The following is a 24,998-nucleotide window of genomic DNA, read 5'->3' on the forward strand; positions in this document are numbered from 1 at the left end:
AGGCCTTGGCCGAGTGTCTGGGTTTTTTGTTTGGTTGTTTGTTTAGCAGAATTGTTTGGTTCTAGATCTAGATGAATATATTAGGGTGTTTCCAGCACAGGGATTGTCTGATTCTGTGTTAAATCACAGTCCAAATTGCGAAAGTGAAGATAGTAAATAATGGATGTGGGGGAATGTAACCCGATGTGTGCACTGTTGATGTGATTCGAAAGGGGCAGCTTTAAAAAATGTGTTTAGCCTTTGACCTAGCAATTCTACTTTCCAGAACTGATCCTGCGACCATAATCGCATTTGTGTGAAGGTGTGTGTACAAAGATATTTATAACTGCATTGTTTGTAATAGAAAAAAAAAAGGAAGCCCAACATCGGGAAGAAAAACATCAGGAAGCCCAACAAAAAGGAATTGGTCGTTTAAAATCAAGCACATCCATAAAAGGGCATGTCGTGCAGCAGAATGACCTAGATGTATGTTTATTGACAAGAAGGATGTTTACATATATTGCTAAGTTAAAGAAAAGGAAGAAAGGAAGGAAGGAAGGAAAGAAGGAAGGAAAAGAGAGAGAGACAGACAGAGAGAGAGAGAGAAAAGGAAGGAAGGAAGGAAGGAAGGAAGGAAGGAAGGAAGGAAGGAAGGAAAGGAGGAAGGAAAGGAGGAAGGAAAGGAGGAAGGAAAGGAGGAAAGGAAGGAGGAAAGGAAGGAGGAAAGAAAGGAAGGAAGGAAGGAAGGAAGGAAGGAAGGAAGGAAGGAAGGAAGGAAGGAAGAAAAAAAGAACTTACAAAACATGTAAGGAAGGTAGCTTTGGACTCAACCCGAAGGGTGGAAATCCAGGTCAGTCTCTTAACCAGCATGGGAGTTCAGTCACATGATGTGGTCTCCCAAAGCCTCTGCTTCCTGCCTATAAAATGGGCATAACAACACCTGCCTCACAGACTTGTGGGGATTCGGTGGGATTAACACAGCTAACGGCCCCAGCACGTGGTGAGTGCTCAGCAGATGAGTACCCAGATGAGGGGTAGACCAATAGTATATTACCTGTGTATAAGCCTGGAAAGGTTCTAGGGTTTTGTTGTTGTTGTTGTTGTTTTTTAAGGAGGGCGCAGCTTACAGTGGCTTATGTGGGGATCGAACCGGCAACCTTGGTGTTAACCAGCACCAAGTTCTAACCAACTGCGCTAACCTGCCACCCCAGCCTAGAAATGTTTTGGAAATCCATGGACAAATAGTGGTTTCATTTGACTGGTAGAATAATGGGTGATTTTCAATATTTCCTTATTTTTCTATTAGTAATACATATCACTTATATAATGATGATGTAATAAAAAAGAAAGAAAGTAACAATTGAGAGGTTAAAAAAAAATAAAACTAAGAAACTGCAGTGCAAGTGTTTGGCAGGCAAGCCAGCTGAGCAGCCCCCAAGGCGGAGCTCTGGAGGACTGAGGTAGAAGCAGGGAGGAGGGGGAATAGGAAAGAGGGAGGGAAAAGAAAGAAAAAGATGGTGAGGCCTGAGGGCTGGTGCCCAAGCAGAGGCACCTCGGTGGTAAGGCTCAAGCCCCTGCAGGCCTGTTCCCCACTTTGGCCTCTCCTGGGGGAGGCCCTGGTAGGAGATATGGTGACCCAAGGACCATCTATCCCATCAGATGACAATGAGGGTGTGCAGTCACCTTCAGCTGCTGAGACAGCCTGATTCCAGCACATCCTGCGAGGGGCTCTGTGGCTGCAGCCCTGGACCAAGCGTCTCACCCACCTTCAGACACCGAGCCTCTTGTCCATGTCCAAAGTAGGAAAGTCAGAGAATCCTAGTTGTTTGGTTTGGGGGGGCAAAATTATGCTCAGAGACTGAGTTTATCTTCGCTAATGATTTATTTGCACAGGTTAGCTGAGGGAATTTCACAAGCCAATAGCGTTTGGACTAATGTTTCTTACTAAGCCATAAAAAAGAACATATTCCAAAGCAATAATGGATTAATTACACTCTTGTTACAGGCCAAGGGAGATAAAAGGGGATAAAATCCAGATTGAACTGAGGTGTGCCTTTATGCAAGTTGGTACTTGGGAAGGATGGCTTAGCCACTTGAGAGCTGACTGCCAGCTAGCTGCCAGAGCAAAAAGTAAAAGTCCCTTGTTGCTAGGGAACAGTGGTGACGATGTTGAAGGGCAAGATGATTGTGTCTGGCTGCTGGAGGACTTTCACCACTGCCAGCAAGAGTCACCTTTACCGAGGAAGGAGCTTAGGACCCAAACGTCTTCAGAGAGCTATTTAGGTCAGCAAAGAGCTGCCTCGCCCAGACCAAAACTGGCAGATATTCTTCACACTCTCAGTATTTATAGTCTGAATGTCCACTTGCCATAGTGGCTTCTCCACATGTTCTTATCAATATGCTGCCAGCAGAGCCCATAAGCAGCTGAGCAACTGAGCGCTTATCAACGACAACAGATGAGATGATGATGTCTTGACACAGCTTATTTCATTCTTATATCAAAACAACTTTACTTCTAAAAACAACTTTTTTTTTTGACTTTGTCATAAGTAGCTGGATTAAAACAACTTCACTTAAGTCATGAAGAAGTGGGTTTGAAATCGTATCAAACCAATACACAGCACTAATGAATTCCCAGAAGTCATCCTGAAAGGATGACCAGCTCCTCTCTTCTTTGGCAGCCTGGTAGGATCCATACCCAAGAGGAGGGTCTCCTAACCGCATACAACTGGGAGAGAGAGTCAGTGACCACCCCAGGGCTGCTGTGCCAGCTCCCATCCGCACCCCCCTCCCCCAACTGCCTTACTGGCCACATTAACTAAACCTCATTAATGCCCACCCATACCAAGGTATTCTTGGAGCATGGCCCATCCACAGAAGTGAATTTCCCAAATAATTAAATTTAATCCCATCACATTCCAATTTTTTATTGTATTCATTTTAATTACTTTTATCAAATGTATTAAAGTTATGCATGCATATGGTTTAATATCAATAGTACAGAGAAGCTCGTAATAAAAATCTCCTCCCCCTATTTTGAGTCCCCCACTCTCTAGAGGTAGCCTCTTTCAACTGTCTGATTGGTTTGTGTTTCTGTTTATGGTATTATTTCTTGATTTACTAATTTTAGACATCTGTTGACTCCTTGCGGTAGGTGAGAATTGAGCTTTCTTAATAACCCCCTCCAGATCTCCTCCTTCCAATCTCCCAATAAGAATGTGACATGATTTTAGGCTAACTCTAAGTACTGTGTTTTCTGTCCTTATGTTCTGGAAAAAAAATTATATCAGTTCTTTGGTAATTTTCTCCTCTCTATGTTATCTGTTGGACATACTGGATTAATCTTCTAATTTTTAAAAAAATATTTTCTCTCTGAGTTACCCTCCCTTTGCCTCTTGGGTTTACTTCCTTGGGAAACCTTCCTTGACTTTATGCTCCAATGCTTCTGTTGATTTTTTTTTTTAATATTGGCTTTCCTATTTTTAATATACAAGTACTCCTTCTTGTCTTCTGATTGTTCCTTTGTTATAATATCACATTCTTTTTTTATAGATATACTATCTTCCTATTATTTATTTTTTGTCTATTTGTTTTGTCTTAATAGTCTTTTTGTTTGTTTTCTCTTTCTCCTTCATGTTGGAGGCTTTCCTCAAATGTCAAATGTCCTGGCTGTCTGTGGATGAAGTAATAAAAAGTTGAATTAAACTGTGTGTCTGGGGAGAACGTACCATCTGAGGCTTGAAGCCCCAAAGCAAGCCAGTCTTTTCATTAACAAGCCTCTATATCAGACTCATTTCTCTAGAGCTGGGTTTCTCAACCTCGGCACTATTGATATTTTGGGCCAAATAATTTCTTGTTGTCAGGGCCTTTTGTGCACTGTAGAATGTTTAGCACCATCACTGTACTCTGCCCACCAGATGCCAGTAGCAACCCTCTCCCGGAGCTGTGATGACTAAAAATGTCTGTAAACATTGCCCAATGTCTCCTGGGGGGCATCATCACCCTATTGAGGACCACTGCTCTAGAGCCACTCAGCTTCTCAAGAGAAGCATTTTAACTCCTTGTCCCGGTGACCTTTTACTGCATGACAAACCACCCCAAAACTTAGTAGCATAAACAACAGCCATTTTATTATGCTGCAAGTCAGAAATTCGGAAAAGACACAACTCTTCTCTGATCCACAAGGTCTGGGGCCTAGGCTGGGCTGACTGGGCTGACAGAAGGTGGCTTGGATGGCTGGGAGTTAGAACAGCTGGGGCTAAAGGACCCACTTCCAAGATGGTTCTCCACTTGACAGGGATAGCTGGAAAACTGGGCCCAGCTGGGACTGGCGATCAGAGGAGCGATACATGGCCTCCCTAACACCATGGCCTGGGAGTTGGACCTCTTACGTGGCAGCTCAGGGCTCCAGTGTGACTGTCCCAGCTAGCAATATGGAAGCTGCTTGGCCTTTTCATTGCCTGGCCTTGGAAGTCACATAGCATCACTTCCGCTGTAATTACAAACCTACCCACATTTAGGGAAGGAGACAGAGACCCACCTCTCAATGGAAGAAATGTCAAAAAAATTTGCAGCCACGTTCTAAACTCACCACACCCCCCAGGGAGTGATCTCCTGGGGTGGGGAGGGGCATGACGAGGGGGCACATTGAGTCCCACTGTTCAGTGTTCAGACTTTGCCCTCATCCACCTGTTTTCATCCTTGTGTTCGTTTGCCTCTCTTCTGCCTGGGTCTCTCCTGTTCGGTGTCTTCAGTCTCCTGATTGTGAGGCAGAGTGCGGGTGGGACTGGGAGAATTCCTACCCATTCCCCTGGTTCCCTCACCAACCCGTCCCATAGCACACCCCAGCATCATAAGGGTCTGGTCTCCTCCAGGGTCCTGGGAGTGAAGCTCCTGTCAGTGTCCCCCTCTGGGGGCCCGTAAAAGACCAGCGTCCTCCACGTGAGCCATCATTCCTCACCTGCTTTCTCGCTTGCTTCCCAGACTTGGCTAAAATCTCTCACCCACTGACGTGTCCTTTACCCTTTGCTCTGGAGGGTTTATGCTATTTTATTTCTTGACTGGCATTTTAGTGGCACTTCAGGAGAGAAAGGAGATCGGGCAGCCCTTTTGTACTTTTTTTATATGGCTATATCTCTAAATTGTGTTATAATCTTCCCTGCCCTGTTAAAGCACCGTTAAGTAGTCCAGTGACCACCTTTAACATTTTTTTGGTAATGCAGCATCATCTTTATGAACATACATGTTTACCTTGGAATTATTAAGCTAAGTAGAGCTATTTGTCTTTCCATGATGGGGACCCAGATCGCTGTGCTAAAATTCCTTAAACCTTTTCTCATGGTCATCTCTGTCTCTGGCTGCCCCTTATCCCATTTATTCGAGGTGAGGGTACCACATTGCAGCACATTAACTTCTACATGACTCCTTTTAAATGACTAAGCCAGATGACTGTGCAGGTATGTCCCCTGACACCCTGCCCCTGCTCATTTTCTACCCTTCCACACACCTCCCAGTATTTGACATTTGTGGGCTGCGGTAACCAGGCTCCATGTCCTCAGGCTTCCAGGTGGGTTTGGCCAATTGAAGACCCTGCAAGAGATTGCAGAAGAATTTCGGGGTGCTTTAGGGTGCTGTATCCCCCCAGCTGCCTCCCTTGCCAGGCCTCAGATCAGCAGGGTCTGTGTTCTAAAGCCTACCTTAAAGCCACAGCGCGTCCCAGCAGCCCTCTCCTGTAGCTCTCTGTAGGTTCTAGTAGTCACTCCCCGGTTCTCGTCCCTCGGACCTGTGGTGACCGCTCCCCACTGGGGCTGGCTCTACTCCTCTTGCCAGTCCCCTTATCCTGCTCACCCCCTTGTTCACAATCCGTCCTTAAGCGTTTCTCTGTCACCGGTGCAGTGTGTCTCAGTTTCCTACTGGCACTCTGACCATAGAAACTTTTTCTGAATTGTATCTAAAACAAGAACAGTCCCTGAGGGAGCCTGAAAGATTCCCCCTAGGAGTCCTGTGTGGGGGTTCTGTGACGTCTCTGGGCTACTCGGGGGCTTTTTAAAATTCACTTCCTAGTTTTTAACTATAATGCATAGCAGAGGGCATTGGATTAGTGACTTCTCCACATGGGGAAATATTACTTATTAGAGTGTTTTGAGAAGGAAACTAAACATGTAAATAAAAAGGAAACGAGGAGAGAGAATTTATGATGCCTTTTAGAAAATATTTGACAGACTGGGAAATGTCAACAGTTTCAGAAAAGGATTCGGTACCTTCCTGGATAACAGATCCTTGCTGGGTCTTAAGGTAAAATGGGTGTTTGGGGGACATCCAAGTTATGTCTGGGTGGGATTCCCCAGATGTGACATTAATCGTCTCTCAGGTTGGACCCGCCAGCCAGGCCTATGTGCTTCCTGGTTAGCAGTTTCTTCGATGCTTTTGCTCTGAGGAGTACTGTGTGCTTGTCTGTCCACTGAGATGAGCATAAACTGGCGCCCAGGGAGGCCCACGGCCTTGCCGTGGTCACGCCTCGCACCTCGAGGAGCGCCCAGAGCCTCGCTGCCCTGCAGCCACCTGTGAGGTCAGCCTGAGTGCGCCCTGGATTCACCTGCCTCCTCACTCTACATGCTGCCAGTCAGCCCTCAGTTTTGTTTAGTTTGTGCACCCCTTTGAAGCACACGTTATAAATGTCTAGGGAAAAGGTAAAATCAAGAACTCTTTCTGGCCACCCATTTCCTGAAGCATGAAAAGGAAACATTTCATAAATGCTTCTTAAAACAGACAACAGGAAGGGGCAGTGCCACGCTGGCTGGCAGGGGCTGCCATTGTGGTATTTTACAGACAAGGGAAGTGAGGTAGCACGTGGGGGCTGAGGTCCCAGCCAGGGGCAGCCTGGGCACAGCCCTCAGGGCCCAGGCCTCTCTGGTCCCACTTCGGCAGAGTCATAGACTCTCAGCCCTCCTGGGCAGGAGGAAAGGCCGGGGGGGCATCACCCCCATTTCACAAGGAAGGGACTGGAGCCAGGGAAGTGGAGAGTTGCAGCTTCAGTGGAGAGGCATGTTTACACCCAGCTTTCTTATTCCTGATTCTTTTACCTCGAGGGATTTGTTTTTGTAATTTGGGGAGTGGAGACAGGCTTGTTAGTTTTTAACGTGTGATGGCTTACCCGTGACAGATGTAGCCTCTATCAGTTTAGCTTGTCCTCTTCCAGCCCACGCTACTCTGTGTCCCACAGCCAAGTGACCCCGCTGAGGCCCCCACAGTGGCCCCCCCAGCAGAGGCACATGAGACCCCAGGCCCCGTCCTGTTCACTCTTGCCCTGTAGACGCAATGCTAGGAGGCGGACATGCAGGGACAAGCCAGAAGAGTTAGCCCGCAGCTTGATGGTGGAGGGCCCTGGAGGGCTGGGGGCAGCTTCTGAGGCCTCTGCACAGCCCCTCCCACAGCACCAGGTTCATGGTGTATGCACTGCTGGGAGGATGGATAGGAGCCGGGGGCAGAACACCTGTGTCGTGTGTAAGCCCATGTCCTGTCCTGTCCTGTCCAAGCCGCCTGTAGTTTGACCAGAGTCTGCTGTAGGTTGACCATTGCTAGGGTGGCTGCCACTAACCACAAGAAGAGGAAGGAATATTCAGCCCAGGCATTTGAGCCAAGCCCAGTGCGGTCCTCAGCAAGATGTTGCAAGTTCCTAATCTGGACCCAGAGACCAGGGAGTTTGGGCATCATCTGGAACCCAGAGTTGGCTGTTACCCACAAACACAGACACCCAGAGTGGGACACCAGCCCCTCCCCCCACCAGGTGTCAGCCTCAGCAGCACCTCCAGCCCTAGTAGCAGTCCCTGGAAGGCCCAGCTGCCACCTCTCTGTAAATGACCCTGTAGCAGCTGTGCTGAGTGAGCCACTTCCCTGGGGCGGGGCTAGGGCCCACCTTGTTCCCATTACACACCAAACTGATGCAACCAGCTTTCAACAGGCGCTGCTAGGGAGAAACATTACAACAGCATGCTACTTCCTCTGCCCATGCAGGAGGCTCGCTCACATCAGCAAGGACGGACCTCTTCCTGCCCCAGTCTCTCACTCCATCGAGCTGGAAGTGCCTTTTGTCAGGACCACTTGAGACCATTGAGTGGATCTGCTTTTGCCAAGAAATTAAACCAGTGCCTTTCAAACCTGGCTGCACATTACACTCATCTGGGATATGGATGTCTGGGCCTCATCCTCAAAGATACCGACTGAATTGATCTGGGTTAAAAAAAGAAAAAAAATGAAGTCTTTGTTTGTTACTGAAGGATAAGTACATACAAAGAAAGAAAGAAAGAAAAAAAGAAGAGAGGGAAGGAGGGAGGAAAGAAAGAACAGTAAGTGCAAAGCTCAGTGAATTTTCACAAAGTGCACTTACTTCGAGTAACCAGCAACCAGATCAAGACACAGAACACTACCCCACATGCCCCAAAGGGCAATTGCCATTCTCACCTCTAATAGAGTACATTAGTTTTGCCTGTTTGGAGGCCTTATGTTGTTTTAATGGAATCATATAGTATATACTACGTACGATTCGTGTCTGGCTTCTTCCACTCAACGTTGCGTTTGTGAGATTCACCCAAGCTGTTGCTTATATTTGTAGTTCGTTCATTCTCATCGCTATAGAGCATTCCACCATATGGGTAGTCCTCAGTTTACCTGTCCACTCTAACAGTTGATGGACGTTTGAGTGTTTGGATTGTTGTCTTCAGTCTGGGGTTATTACGACTACTGCTGCTTTGAGCACTCGAGTGGTGTCTGTGGGAGCACATTCGTATGCTAGTCTGTTGGGCACAAACTTAGACGTGGAATCGCTGGGTGAGTACGGATACAAGCATGTTGAGCTTTCTTATCTTATGCCAATAATTTTCCAAAGTGACTGTACCAAATTCACATACCCTCCAGCTATGTGTGACGGTTCTGACTGTTTCACATCTTCGCCAACACTTGCTGTTTTCTGTCTTTTTCATGTTAGCTATTCTGGTGGGTATGTAATGGTATCACAATGTGGTTTTCATTTGCATGTCCCTGATGACTAATATAGTGGAACACATTTTCATGTGGATTAGCCATTTAGATCCTCTCTTTGCAAAGTGTCTGTGGAAGTATTTGGACATGAGTATTTTTAAGAAGCTCCCTAGGTGGCTCTAATGCACAGCCAAAGTTGAAAAGCATTGAACTAAACCGCAAGTCAGTATCTGCTGCTCTGTTTCTTGAAGACGTGCCCTTGAATTTAGAGTATTTTGGCTCTGAGGACCTCATGGACCTGGGGAAAGATAACCTTCACCCCCCACACACCAAGATGAGCCTACCAGGAAGAAGCAAGAGATTGGAGCTGGAGTTCTGGCAGTTAAGCATCTTCGGGAATGTGGCCTCCAGTTCAGAAGGGTCCGGGGAAGGCCTGTGGTATCCACAGCTGCCACAGACATTTCCTGACCACAAAAATGACCCTTGCTGGTCCCCTTGGAGCCCCAGGCAATCATGTGGAGGAAGTGGAGGGGCCCCATGCCAGGTACTTCCCAGTTTCTAGGCCAGAATGAACGGGACATAGCTCATGTGGGGCTTGTGGTCAGGCTGGGGACAGTGGAGCATGTGTTCCGGGGACCTGGGTGGGGTTGAGGGAGGCCTGCTGTCTGTCGCCTCTCTCCTGGGTGAAAGGGCAGCTGGTGGGGCTCTCCTACATGGGTGCAGGCCCGGCCAGCTCTTGAATTCTGGTGAGTTTGCATACAGGTCCCAGTTGTTGTTTCCTCACCTATAACCGTCTCCTCTATCTTCTGCTCTATCTTCTGGAGGCCCTGCTCCAGGACCTTCCCTGGCCACCCCACCCCTACTTGACCTCTTACTCTTCTGAACCTCTGTAGCACTCAGACTGAGCGCATACAGTGTGAGTCCTGATGACACACTACCTTTTTATCACCAGTATTCATCTCATCCTGCAACTTCATCCCGGGGACTACTGGGTCCTCCTGTGTGGCATTTGGTAACTCGGTGACAATATCCGCCAACTTGAGAAGGAAGATGCAATAAAAATACAAATGACACACAGAGTCAGCATTTTCCTTCCCTCAGACTTGAACTGTGCAGGCGTCAAGCAGAGCTGCGCTGTGTGGGCTCCTTGTGGGCATGTGTGCCACACATCTGATAGGTGAGGAGTTCTGTGCAGTGAGTCTTGGACCACCAGTGGGAGGCTAGCATGCTGGCACCTGACTCTGTGTGCATAAAGACCCCTCAGCGGGGCTCTGAGCACCCTGATGGAGTCCGTTTACCACAGTGCTCAGAAGCCAGGGGTGAGGGGGTCCGTGCCTATCCCATGTGCTCTTTGAAAAAAAGCCTGGTCCACCTTCTGCTGACTGAAGTCCTGTCAGCTGTGAGACCTTAGATGAGGGATGAGGACACATGTGGGCAAAGTTGACATTTTGGAGGCTGGTGAGCACAGAGCCAACTCTGGACTCAGGCCCTTCTTAGAAGTTGCTCTAAGTTGACATTCATGTCTGATAGCCTAAGTGCAGACATGATGTTGGGGTTCCCTTGATTGGCCCTAATGGTACCTGAACTAACCAGCGACCGGAGTGCTGTATGAAGCCTCGAATCGTAAGAGGAAGAACACACTCTCCATCAGTGTATGAGGGTTCCTGTTGCTTCACATTCTTGTCAGCAACTGGCATTTTCTGTCTCTTTCATAATGGCCATCTGAGTTATAAAAAGAGAGACCCCTCTCCTTCCACTGAGGCTGCATCCCAGCCTCTCCCCTTTCTCCAGGGCCACTACCCAGCGGCCACGGCCTCCAGTTCTCTCAATACTGGGTCTTCAAACTCTCCTCTTCCTCTGGCTCCTCTGCTACAGCATTTGTCATGCCCCCATCTCCAACGTGTGTCGTGCTTCCCTCCATCCTCTTCCCCGTGAAGTACAGCCATGCTGCCTGCCTCTCAGGCCGGGATTCTGGAAGGAGACGCCTCCTCCATCCTCCTCAGCCACTCATTTACTCAGCAAGTATTCATTTTCATCTGCCGGTACTGAGCACGATGGGGTTCCATGGTGAACAAGACCCCCTGGCCCTGCTCTCATGATGCTCAAAATCGAATAGGGAAGACAGACATAAATTAACCAATGCTTACATGATGGCAGCCGTGATAAGTGCTGCCACAGTCCAACGGCATGGGCCGGTTGCTTTCTGCACTTGCACACCTGCGAACACCTCACCCAGATCATGTGCCACCTCATCTGTGCCACCTTTCCCAACGCTGCACCCGCATGACAGGGTGGCCCTCTGGGCCCACAACAGTCTTGCGTATAACTGCTTCCGACAGAGCCTAAAATTCCAGGGGAAAGACCAGACACCACTCATCTTGGAGCCCCCTGCCTGGCACAGAGCCTGGAACATTGAAGGTGCTCAGTAGACGGATGAGAATCGCTGCCTGGACTGAGCCAAAACATCCAAACGTCGCCAGGGGCTGAGAATTCACTGCTTTCTAATTCTTCTTCTCCTTCTCCTTCTTTTTTAAATAGCCTTTTGTTTCTTTTTATAATTATAAAGGTAATTTGGGTTAGGTCACAACATTGTGGCACTTAAAATGGTTAAGATGGTACATTTTGTTATGTGTATTTTACCACAATTGCAGCAAACATAATGCAAAGAATACATATTTAAAAAGGTGGAAAGGGGAGAAAGGTCCCTATTATCGAGAATTAGAAGACAAAGGACTTGATTCAGACAGAATTGGATTAAAAAAATAAGTAGTTTGGATTAGGGAAATGCCAGTCAAAACCACTGAGATACTACTTCACACTTTTAGGATGGCTATTATCAAAAAAAAAAACACAACAGAAAATAACAAGTGTGGTGAGGAGGTAGAGAAATTGGAACTCTTCCGTATTGCTAGTGGGACTGTAAAATGATACAGTCACTGTGGAAAACAGTCTAGTGTTTCCTCAAAAAATTAAACCTAGAATTACCATATGACCCAGCAATTCCACTTCTGGTTTTATACCCAAAAGAATTAAAAGCAGGGACTGAAAGAGATATTTGTACAGACATGTTCATATACGCCTTATTCACAATATCCCAAAGGTGGAAACAATCCAAATGCCCATTGACAGATGACTGGAATACATACACACGGTGGAATATTATTCAACCTTAAAAAGGAATGAAATTCTGCTACATGCTATCACGTGGATGAACCTTGAAAACATTATGCCAAGAAGTAAAATAAGCCAGACAACACAAAAGGACAAATGTTGTATTCTACTCACAGGAGATCCCTAGAGTAGTCAAATTCATATAGATGGAAAGTAGAATGGTGACTGCCAGCGACTGGTGGTACGGGGAATGGGGAATTAGTTTAATGAGTTCTGAGTTGAGGCTGATGAAAAAATTCTGGACCTGCATGGTAGTGATGGTTACCCAACAATGTGAGCGTAAAACTTAACGCCATTGAACCACACACCTCAAAATGGTTAAAATGGTAAATTTTATGTTATGTATATTTTCCTACGATAAAAAAGTAATTTGGGTGTATTACGGACATTTTAGAAACTATTAGTAAGTACAAGGGGGAAAAATTGAAATCATTCAAAATCTGACCAGATTCAGACAGCCACAGTGTGTATCTTTCCATTCCTTTCTTGTTCTCCTTCAAAAAAAGAGAGAATGTGTATATGTGTATACCTATCTACCTTTGGAGACCACACTGGACTTATAGAAAGTCTTTTCCTCACATCCATCTCTCGACTGTTCCCATTGAGGCTGCTTTCTCCCCTTGAAACATCCAGAACAAGTCTGTCCGGGTTCTGGACACCAATCCTTTGAACAATTTCTCACACCTGATTTCACTCCCTTGCGCCACTATGGTTGCATTTCTTTGAAAATGCCCATTTCTTCCTCGTGTCTGAAAAAGTGGTACCAGTAATATGTCAGAAGGTGTGCAGCAAATGGTGAGTGCCTCTCCCATCTTCTCAGAGACCCCACATCTCAGGTGTGTCCACGGGAGCATACCAGCTCTCTGGAACAATGTAGGCATTGCTGGGGCTCCTGGGAAGGCTCCTGACAACTAAGCCCCACGTCTCATGGCCCAGGTTGCACTTGGCCCAGGTCCCTGTGCCCTGCCTTGGTGTTCTTGCTTCTTGGAACTAGTGCTGGGCCTCACATTACCCCTGGTAATGATTGATTCCAGCTCCTAGAAACAGCTTCTGCAGCCTGTCGGGAGCCTGTGACCTCATGCCCCAAAGCAGACCCACCCTGTCCTCCGAGGGAGGAGAGGGAGGAGTGAGGCCCCCGCTTCCGCTGCAGCCTCTAACCCCCACTGCGCCCTGGAAGGAGCAGCCATTTCCTTTTTTCCTCCCATGATAAGTGGGCGTTCTCCTCCATCCCGGCACCACTCTGCCCAGCACAGCAGTAAGTCGGCAGGAATATGCCAGACTCTCAGACGGGTTCCCTCCATCATGTGGGCCGCTTGGCCTCCACTGCCATTAGGCCTGGTCCCAGAGCCACGCCATAGCTGTCATACCCTATGGAGGTGACCGCCAGGCCTCACCTTTGGGCCCAATTACTGCCTCTTTCCCCAGCTTTGCCACCTGGTCCAAGAGGCAGAGCATGGCCGCTTCGGCAGCAGCGAGAGGTGAAGCAAGAGGCCACAGCCATTCAGGTGACTGAAGTTCATGTCTGTGCCCACTGATTAGAGATGGTGGTGCCTTTATTTGTCTCCAGCTCCAGCCATAGATATGAGACCCTTCTTTCTTGGCTTGGAGACCTCCACAGAAGAGTTTATTTAAGGACCTTTACAGCCCTGTCCTGAGAAGATTATCTTTTTATTGCAACTTTGATTAATGATTGATCAAAAACTGATACTAGAAACACTAAAGAACAAATTTGCCTTAGAGATTAGGAAAGGTCTACATCTGCCAGACTTGGGGACTTGCCCACCTGCTTCCTCCAAGGTCAGCCCAGGACAAGAGTACATTGGAAGACTCACCCCACCTACATCTCACGCATACACACAGACACACGCACACACACCCCACAGGGAAAAAGAAAAGCAGATATAAGTATCCTTAAATCCTTTTAAAAATTAGACAGGCTATGAATTAAAAATAAATAGAACAAGGGGGAGAACCAGAGGACCTGAGGGTGATGGCTCTTAGTAGAAATATTCTTTTTTGTTTTGTTTCTATTAATGCCTATTACAAATTAGCATCTTGAAGGGAAATTTGGAGCGTGGGGAACGGAGGAGCTGTATGAAGATGATAACCTGGGCTTCCCAGAGACCTCCAGTCCCAAGAAACTGATAGCTGGAATGTGTCCAAACCCTGGTGGGGAAGGGGCAGGGAGGCCGAACAAACTTTCACAAGCACTTGTTGTGGGAGGAGCCTCAGAGAGGGACTGGGTTGTGCCTCAGCTGTACTCTGGCTCTTCTGAGGGTCTCTGAGGCTGTGACTGTCACAGTAGGGTCCACGGGTCGCATCAGAATCACTGAAAGGCCCAAACTTACCGTCTCAGAGACTGGGGAGCCAGGAATCTGCCTTTTAACAACATCACCCACAGGGGGTTTGGCCATTCCCAACCCCCTGAGAGCCCCAGGAGCCGGGTGCTGGCTGGGACACTTTTTTCTTGCCCCTTAGCTCTTCTGTGGTGCCTTGTGGCATGGGGAATAGAGTGCTGGCAGAGCTTCTTCTAAATGAAAACTGGAAAATGAAACTGGAAATCACAGCCTCGAAACCCCCAGTGCTGGGAAGTTCCTTTTCCACAGGGAGAGTCCCCCAGGGAGGAGGAAGCAGAGGAGGGGGGAGAAACATATTTAGTGAAAGCCACAGGGTGTTTTGGAAGCAGCCTGGCAGTGGGCACGCCAACGCAGGGCTGTGCTGGCAGGGAGGGTTGCGTGATGCACCAGTTTCCTCTCAGGTTGGCTGGCTTGCTGTCACCCCTGGGAGGGTTTCCTCTCGAGGAAGAGCTAATTTCACACTTTTGGTTGAAAAACTCTTTTCAGAGGTCCTTTCGGAAGAGCCCTGGCTGTTGGTTCATCTGAAAATGTTTCTCAGAATCTCACACCAGCAGCTTCTTTCCTACTGGCTGCCTTCCCCCCGTTGGCCTGCCAGGGCTCTCCCACATGCACACACAGGACTTCAAGGAGGAATGGAGCTGCTTGAGTTTAGCTAAGGATCAAAGATAAAAAACCCTCAGCCCTCCTCTCCTCTAATCTCCCCAACACACACACACACACACACACACACACACACACACACACACACACACACACGCGTCCCAGTCTGGGCTCACCCAGGCAGAAACACCGAAAGCAACTGCCAGCACCTTTAAGGGGACCAGCAGAGCGGCTTTCGTGGAAGCCAATTTCGAAGGGGCTGGAATGCAGGGGAGAGGAGGAGGGCAGTGGGGAAGGGGCCAAGAACTGTCCACACCCCCTAACTCCACACCATCCCTCCATTCAGCGGGGCATGGCTGCCCGAACCCCCAACCCCACACACTCCTGCTCCTTAGATAAAGACCCAGAAATTGCACCCTCGTAGCACCCTGTGGGTTTCAGCTATCTGTGTGATTATTTGCCCTATGTCGGTCTCCCTCACTGGGACTAAAGGCTGCAAGGCCCGGAATCCGCTCTGTGTTGTTCACTGTGGTGTCCTCAGGGCTTGGAATAACGCCCGACACACGGCAGATGCACACAAAAGTATGTGTTCAATGCGTGAGGGTGGCCTGAAGAGCCCAAGAGAAGGACAACTCTGCTGTTCCTCCATGTCCAGGCCACACCCCAGCCTCTCGCAGCACCTCCAGCTGAGGATGCTGTGGACAGATGCCCCAGCTCTGCTGCCCACTATCCCCGGACGCCAGCCCGTGGAATACTTTGACTGCCCCGGTGTGCACAGGGGTTTGTGAAGCCCACAGGCCTAGCAGGGGAAGGTGGGGGTCCGGGGGTGAGGTGTCCTGTGGCACATTCTCTGTGGCTCTAACTTTGCCTCCCTTTCTGACAGATGGGCTCACGTAGTCTCTTCCAGACAGGCTGGGCCACTTGGCTCCCTGGGCTACCCAGAAAAGAAAGGCCAGTTTTAGTCTGTGGGTCAGGAGACAAGCTGGGTGGGGGTGACAGTCATAACAAAGAAGGGGGACAGATGAAGGATGTTGGTGGATGGTCCTCTGGGGGAGGTGTGGACAGGGGAAGCAGTCCTTACTGCAGGCCCCACACCACCCTTTAGTCCTCTCAGCCTGACCTTCTCATCTGTAATGGGATTTGTTCTGGTGTCCGTGCTTTGAAGATAATAGGGCAGGGTTTGGAATTGGGCTATCTGGGATAAAATCCCAGCTCTGTCATTCGTGGGCTATGTGTGTGACCTTTGAGACAATTACTGAATCTCTCTTTGCCCTGTTTTTCTCTTCTGTAAAATGGGAACAATTATAGCAGATTCTGTGAGTTCATTCCTGTTCCTGACACATGGTGAGGGCTCAGTTGTCGTTAGCTGTTATTGCCTTAGCTGGGCTTTTCAGGATCCCACAAGATGGCAAATGTGAGCCCAGTTCCAGAATTGAAGGTGCTGTACACACGAGGAAAGAGAAGTATTTTGGAAATACTGAAGGCACAGCTTCCCTCCCACATTTGGGGTGGGGCAACAGTTTTACTGATTTAATGTTAAGCTAGAAGATGCACCAAAGGGAGGTGAAAAAACTGAAACCGCCAACCGTTTGAGCTCTGGGCTGCACCGTGTGGCCCATGCAGATGGTGAGGGCCTGGGTAGGCTCACTTCCTCCCTGTGTGCCGTGCGTCTTCCTCATACCCGCTGCTTCCCAAGGCTGCAGGAAGTGGGGCCAGGAACACTTCAGGGTGTGTGCGGGTAGCTGGACAGGGGTCGGCAGCTGCCAGGGTGAGAACAAAAGACATTGAGGTCCTTGCTGGGTCCTGAGGCTGCCGGTGCTGTAGCCCCTGCGCGCTCTCCCTGCCCAGGCTTTTCTCTGTAGAGGTTGCAAGGTATCGTACAAAAGGCGTCCAGCCTGAGAGACGCAAGCTGGCGAGGAGAGCGAATCTTTTCTCAAAGGAAATGCAGTTGTGGTTTTAAGACGTTCATTTCACATCTGTGGTTGGCGTTTCCCAGGGTTCTCAGAGGTGAATGCAGGGTCAGCCCGATGTCGCCAAATAAGGTTCACCAGTGACCTTAGCAACAGGCTTGCTGCCCATTGGCTGCTACTGCTGCCGCCTGCCAATGTGGCCTCCCGGAGACCAGCACTGAAGCTCCCACATGTGCACGAATCCAGCTGCTCCCTGTCACAAATCACTGCCCTTTGAAGCAGCCAAGATAGGTAGAGAGCTCTGGGCAAAGGTGCCAGGGGGGCAGGACTGCCTGGGTGCTCGCATTTCAAAGTCCACCTGGCCAGTACTCCACTGACTGCGTCCTCACACAGCACCAGATCAACTCCCTCAGCTTGGTGGCTTGGTCCCAGCTTGACAAGATGAGCTGTCCCTTCACCCTGTCCCAGGTCCTGGCTGTCCACCTTGGGACACCATAGTTCCCATTTCATAGTTCTGTTCATTCATCCCTTGTGGCACTCTGCTAAGTGCCTTCTACACATTATCTCCTTTAACTCTCTCAACGACCCTCTGAGTCAGGTAGCCCCATTCTGCAGATGAGGAAACTGAGACCAAAGGAAGGCAGGTAAGTGGTCCAACTTTGCACCAGTAAGTAGGGAAACCACAATGTAAACCCAGTTTAAACAGATCCAGACCCCACACTACTGACTGTTATACTATATGGCCAGTCACTCAGTGCAGGGTTGGGGTGATGATTGCACAGAGTGACTTATGTACAGGAAGCTAATGTAAAGTGGCGGCTTACTCCGTAGCGCATCTTGGCACCCATGGGCCTGGCACCTGCTCTGCGTGTTCTATGGCAGCTTGCACATTCCTCTCCCACGGAGTGTGCTGCTGAAACAGTGAGATCTGTGGACCAGACTTCTCTGTGGCCCTCATATTTGGTTTCCACTTCCTCATTCTCAACGCCCTCCTACCCCCACCCAACTACACTGAGGGAGGGAGGCCAGAGAGGAGCCTGCTGCTGAGGGGCCCCAGCCTATGGGTGCTGGGGGGTGGGGCAGGGTGGCTGGGCTGCAGGGATTGAGGTTCTGAGGACAGAGTGTAAGCCAGTCAAACTGCAAGGGCGGGCATACGTACCTCATTTCCTCTACCCCAGATCATGCTGCAGGGTTACAGCACTGTTTCCCTGAGAAACATTTTCATAATTAAAAAGGACGTAAGTGATCTGGTAAAGATGAAAATATTTCTACCCTATAACCCAGTAGCCCCACTCTTCACACTCTTCTCTAACCAAACTCCTACCCACGTGCACCAGAATATCCACACAGCAACAGGAAGAGTCCAAATGCCCATCACCTCTAGAGAATACAAATAAATTGGGCACGTTCCTGCAGTGGAAATGAATGAACCACAGCGACTTGCAATAACTGGAATATTATATAACAACAGTGTCATAATGGATGACTCTCACTAATGTAATGTTGAGTGAAACACACAAAAGAATATGTATACAATCCCTTTCATGAAAAGTTTAACGACTGACAAAACTGGACTATATCGTTTAAGGAAACATGCCGAGGAGGTAAAACTAGAAAGAACACAGAAATCATTATCACAAAAGTCAATTCAGTCATGACCAAAGGGGTGGGCTGGGGTTGTGATTAGGACGGACTCCCAGGGATCTTTAAGGGTGGCGTTGTTTTATCTCTGGGCTGGGTGTGGTTATAGAAATATTTGCTTTATGTTTTATACTTAGTAAACTGGACGTATGTTTTGTGCATTTTCTGCATAATTACAGTTTCACAATAAGAAAGAAAAGTGTGTGTCACAGTGTCAGCTCCTGCACTGGGCAGTGCTGTGGATGGACAGAGCTGCAGAAGGAGCCCTTTTCAGAGCAGCTCTCAAGAGGCCACACAACCACAACTGTTACTGAGGAGCCTTGGAGGGAACTGAAGATAAAGACCAATATGTAATTTAGGATTGGAAGACATCCTTTGATATCTCACTACAGCGGCAAAGATCAACCTGTGTGGGTGGAAACAGCCCGGAAGGCACCATGGTCCAGGCCTGTCTGGACTTGAAGGGATCGAAAGGGGCAAAGGACACATGCAAATGACCCCGCCCACGTTGTCCCCCATAGAGTGCTGCATCAGCTGGAGTTCCCATCCTAGGATTCCCTCTGCAGATATGCCTGCGTTTGTTGATTATCTGCCGTTATGCGTGGCCCCTTCAGAATACAAGGAAGAAGATGGCCTTCTGCGGTGGCTGGGACGGGAGCCTACGGAGTGTATAATAAGGGATGTAAGGCCACAGGATGAGCTTTCCTGACTCTGTCCCCTAGGGGGCTGGCACTTTCTAATGTTGAGAGCTTGTTTTATTAATCCTTATTCCCCTGGCCCGGAATCCGCCATGCATGACTCTTAATAAACATTTGTTGTGTGGGCAAGTGTGCAGAGTGTATGTTGTAGAGAGTAAGGCCTCATCTGGTCCCAGAGAGGCAGTCCACCAGGTTCCCTGCTTCTCTGGTCTATTTCTCGAGAGCTGGCTTCCTTAGTGGGTGCCCAGGGCTGTAACCCACTGGCAGCCCATCGGGATTAAAGATGACCCTCCGTTTTCGTCCCCCAGCTAAATATCACCCGTTTCCGCAGTTGTTTTAGAGCCCTCAGCATTCTGTTTATCCAGTCTGGAGAGGCAACAGAAGTATGCAGATGTGGTCTGAACAGGCAGATCCATGGATGCAGATGGAAAATGTGGGTTTGTGTGCTTTGATGTATTCGAGCTGTGATGGTGACAGCTGCTGGCATGGCCTCCAACACAGCAGGAAGGTTTTGGGTTGCTTCTGATCATCTTTCTTCCTTTGGTGTTTGTTCTCATGGCTTTTCCACAGATACTTTTTTGATGTAAAACTCCATACGGTAATCCTTTGTCACCTGTGTTATATTTCTCCTCAACTCTCCTGGAGACTTCCTGAAAACTGACTTATGGTAGGCACTCCATAGATGTTAGCTCATAGTATTTACTTTATTGTTTTATTTTTGAATGAACAATCATGGATTCAGTCATTAACCAGGCATGTCCTATATGTCAGGCACACCTAGATACCGGAATATAGCTGTGATCAGAATTGGCCTGTCCCTGCTCCCCAGAGGTCCCCGACACTCTGGGAAGACTTGTTGATTGAATGATAAATGCACTCATTTGAAGTGAGCTGGTTGAACTCACTGTGATCAACATTGATACCATGAGATATGCCCTGGGTGGTCTCTATATGTTCAACTCGGAACACGCTGTCCCTGCCTTCCAGTGCTAGAAGGTGGGAGCTGAGGAAGACACCACTGTGAGAGTGAAAAAACATTGGACTTGGAGGGAACTGACTAGAGATCAGGTCCTAGCTCTGTCACAAACCCACTGTGTGACCATGGATGAGTTAACTTGATCTTTCTGAGCCTCAGTTATCAGTGAAATGGGGATAACAATGCATCCTCAGAGGCGAGAGAGGATCAAATAGGGTCACCACACTGCACAACTCCAGGGGGTGCTGTTCACAGTTTAGTCTATGCCGCTGCTGGTTGCCTGGAATTAAATGAGAGTGCTTGTGCTGTGTGACCTGAAGTTAACAATCAATAAAGGGTAGCTATTGTGCACACGTTAGAAGGAAGCAGGGGTCATTGCAGGCCAGCAGGCTGCACAGGGTTTGGCCAGGCTTTGTTCTTCAAGGAAGGGCAGGGCTCTGAGAAGTGCAGACTGTGATGCAGGCAAATGCCAGGAGGCAGGGACTCCCAGGGCAGGTCTGGGAAAAGCGAGGCCGGTGAGGGAGGTGAGCTCGACCTCAAGGCCTGAGTAAGGACTTCGCTAGGGAACTGGAAACTGGGCATATCGCAGAGGTCGAGGAGACTAAGGTAAACAGTTACTGAGCTGCAAAGGATCCTAGAGAGCATCTCGTCCAGCGTCTTGTCTCCCCAGGCCAGCAGAGGCCCGGGAGGGAAAGAAGTGAGTCTCCAAGCTCCCACAGTAAGGACCAGGGCCAGGATTCACACCCGTGCAGAAATCCGCTCAAACGACTCCTCAAGCCCGGTTTGTGGCCCCACAAAAGGAAGTCCCTGGCACTTTTCATATGCATATATATATATATATATATATATACACATATATATATTTTTCTGACTGTAAAAGTAATTGTAGGTCATTATAGAGCATTTTTAAGTAATAGAAATATAAAGAAGAAAATAGAATCACCTATAATCCCACCACCAAAAGCAATCACCATTAGTATTCTGATGCATTTCTTCCAGTAAGTATTCCACATAAAATTATACATTGTATATTTATTAGATTGGAATTGTGTTGTGTGTAGTTTCATGTTCCATCTTTTCCCTGTAAAAATGGTGAGTGTTTTATGAAAGGAGGAACGGTTTTAATGCAAAAGAAATTCTAGAAAACTTTATCCTTAGCAAAAAAAAAAAAAAAAAAAAAAGCGCGAAGCCACAGTCTGTGGTGGTTGGGAGGACATCCTGCGAGCTGCAGGGTGGCTCCTCTCACGTCCTGTGTGAGCTCTGAGGCTCTTTTCTCTCCTGGTCAGGCTGCAGCCTCCTAACTGCAGGCAGGACAGAGCTGAGGAGCCTGCACTCACCCTTTCTTCCCCAACACAGGATGTGTGGTCATCCACTCATCCAAAGGCATGTGGGGTTGTGATTGTTACTGTTTATTAACAACAGTAGCGTCTCAGCCTGTGCAGCACGTTTTCTCGGGTGTTATCTCACACACCCTGTGAGGCAGGTAAGACAAAAGCTGTTATACCCATCGTACAGATGGAGAAACTGAGGCTACCAGAGGTCTAGTGGCTTATTTGAGGCTGCACAGCCAGCAAGTGGCAAAGCAGGGACTTTACACACATCTGGCCAACATCCAATTTTAGTGATTTGTCCTCTAAACATTTTTCTCCTCTAGTCCTAGTTTTTCCTGAAGTAACCTGGATCCCCATAGTGAGGCCGAGGACTGAGAGTGCTGTGAGTATTCTGTGTGTGAGGAAAGGACACAGAACCCTGCCCTGGGAGTCTTAAGCCAACCCCTGCAGGTCCTGACTGGATGTGCTGGGTGGCCTGACCTCAGGGCAGCTCTTCCCTGACAACTCAGAGCCAGCACCATTGGAGGTCGGGGGAGTGAGTTTAAGGAGGCAGCCATTTCTGGTAGATGTGTTCAGCAGAGGCACTATTCTCTGGGCATCTTTGTTGACCTACCCAAGCCGTGGAGGCCCACTCCCTACCCATGGCTCAGGAGCCTCAGTGCCACCAGAACAAAACAGGCTTTGTGGCTCTGTGAAACTGACACTAACCAAGGGATTTATGGCAGCTACATCCTCCCGGTGGCTTCTCAGCATTGCTGCTGAAGCACGTACCATAAACTAAGCCGCTTAAAACAGCACACATTTATTATTTTATAGTTCTGTGAGTCAGAAGTCCAAAATGGTTCTTACTGGGCTGACGTCAAGGTGTCACAGGGCTGCATTCCTTTCTGGAGCTCTAGGAGAGAATCTGCTCCCCGCCCTTTCCAGCTTTTAGAGGCCACCTGCACACCTTGGTTTGCGGCTCCTTCCTCCACTTTCAAAGCCAGCAAGTTAAGGGTGGTCAAGCCTTTCACTCAATGCCGTCTCTATGGTTCTGATTCTTCTGCCTCCTTCTTCTCCATTTGAGGAACCTTGCGATTACACTGGACCCATCCAGATAATTCACTGCGTTCTCCTCTGGGTTCTCCAAGGGACCCATCCTCAGGCATAGACAGGGGGCCGGTCCAGACCACAATCAGGATATGGCAGCCACTGTCAGAGAGATCCTTTCTGCCCAGGTCCCCTCCCACCTGTCTGCTTCTCACTCAGCTCCACCTGTCCTGGCCTCCTCTTCTCCCATCCTCTGCTCCCAGTTTTAGGTAGAGAGGAGCTAGGAAGGAAGAGCCAGTGGGTGTGGACACAGAGGAGGGGGATATAAAGCTGAATGCACCAGGGCTCTTGGAGGCCCTGGGGGCTGAGCATTTCCCACCTGGACCCTGCACTTTCCAAGGACTGGGGCGAGAGCCTAGCCTCTGAGGACTCAGACATGGAGGTCTAAGGGTCACTGCAATGCTTGAGGGGCAGGCGGCCAAGTCCTGAGCCCCTTCACCTCTGCATGTCTGGCTGCCCTGGATAGGCAGAGTTCACCTGGCCCCTTTCCTCAGGTGATGACTGCCTGTCTGCCCTACTCATGCCCTTTCTCCCAGGTCGCTTGGTGAGGGCGTTGGGGATCTAAGGCCAGGCAGGAGGGCCTATGGGCAGCAAGAGAGAGGGGAGCTGGACAAGGGCTTTGGCCCTCCAAGTAGATTGACCAACTTGCCCCAGTCTGTCCAGAACTTTCAGTTTTAGCACTGAAAATCCCACATCCCAGAGACACATTAGTCTAAGGTGAGCAAGGCCCTTTGCACCTCCTAATCTATTCTAGATTACCTCTGCAGCCTGGACAGCTGGCTCTTTGGACTCTGGGATGCCAACCTCTGTACAGAATCTGGGCGCAGAGAAACCTGAGGAAGCACCCCAAGCCAGAGCCAGCGAAGTAGAGACTTCCACTTACCATGTTCCCCGCAGAAGCATCACTTGTGAAGACCACACCTATGTCTGCATGGGACAGAGCTCCTAGGTATCTGTACAAGGCAATGAAAAATTGTATTTGCACTCATATCTCTAAAACTGTAACAGCCTGATTACTTCTGGGTGGTGTACTGCTGGTGGCTTTCATTAATGTTTCTATTTATTCATCTGTATTTCTTACTCTGTACAATTAAACTATGTTCCTTTTACTTGTGTACATTGTTAATAAAAGAAAGTCATTAATGACTTCGCCTTCCATCTCCAGCAGTCCTGCCGAGGGACACGGCTAGGGTGTGCTGTAAGCTGTGGGGCTCAGTGGCCCTTGTTCTGGGGCTTTTGGCCCCGGCCATTTGTTGGTCATGGCCTGTTCTGCCCGAGGGTCTACTGCAGAGCTAGGTACCACTCACTCTGTGCCCTCCCTGCCTCTCATCCTGCTCCCCTGCACCCCCCAATCCAGCCTGGCTTGTCCCCCAGAGAAGGACTTGGAGAAGCCAGGTGGACAGTGGGCAGAGCAGGCGAGCAGACGCTGACTACAGGGTTTGCTGACTCAGATTTTGCAGGAATGCTCTCAAGTGCAGGTCCTGCCTGAACACTGTGAGAATATGAAGCTGTCTGCCCCTGGGGACCTTCCAGTCTGGTTAGAGAGATTGGGTACCCCACAGTCCACTTGGGCAGTAGCAAACAGGAAGGGGGTAGACACTGGATGGTGAGAGACTCTGCCTGTGTGGGAGGTTCCCAGGCCCACACTGCGTGTGTCTCAGTATGGCTGGAGACCAAAAAGGGAGTCCTCCCTAGTGACCTGAGGCAGGTCCCCTAAGTGGGAGCAGATGGTCTCCTGAGCTGAGATCTCTGGCTGCTTGACAGGTCATGACAGAAGGGTGGTGATGAATAGTCACCTGATTGTTCTGAATTTTGCAAAGTTTTACACCCCTTCAGTCCTCTGTCCCACCTTCACTCCCACCCCCGCCCATGTGGGAATGCCAGATTCCCACCACTACAAGCCCCGCCCTCACCATGGCTCTCACATCCTGACATTCAGCTCTTCTCCCCATCCTGGCAAGCCAGAAGGAACATTGGGAGGGGAGACCTGCATCCCCAGCAGAGGCTGCCACCCTTCACCTCTCACAGCCAAGGTCAGCCGCCCCCACCCAGTGCACCATTGCCTGGTGTGGCCAACGTGACAGGACTTCTTGACTTGTTCTTAGTTTTAGAAAAGTAATAGCTCTTCTGGTCTAATGACTTTCTCCCTGTTCATCCCAGATCTCCAAACACTACCTCTGTGTCCACATAATTCCCTCGTTCCATGAAGCCAGCTTTCTCAGAGAAGCCTGGCACACCGTGCCCCCAACCCTGGGACTCCTGTGGCCCCG

General features: G+C 49.0%; 1 long non-coding RNA gene across 3 annotated transcripts in view; it reads left to right on the forward strand.

Moving 5' to 3' along the window:
• Positions 1-23,837, forward strand: part of LOC117016745 (uncharacterized) — a 73,163-nt gene extending 49,326 nt beyond the window's left edge. For 2 of the 3 annotated variants that reach the window (XR_004421953.1, XR_004421954.1), the window contains one exon: positions 18,814-23,837. This is a non-coding gene — a long non-coding RNA (uncharacterized LOC117016745). Of the gene's footprint in view, positions 1-7,992; positions 8,320-18,813 lie in introns of those variants that run through there. The other variant, XR_004421955.1, reaches the window with a different exon arrangement.
• The last annotated feature ends 1,161 nt before the right edge of the window (positions 23,838-24,998 follow it).

Source organism: Rhinolophus ferrumequinum, chromosome 24, assembly GCF_004115265.2.
Source record: "Rhinolophus ferrumequinum isolate MPI-CBG mRhiFer1 chromosome 24, mRhiFer1_v1.p, whole genome shotgun sequence".
Lineage (NCBI taxonomy): Eukaryota > Metazoa > Chordata > Mammalia > Chiroptera > Rhinolophidae > Rhinolophus > Rhinolophus ferrumequinum.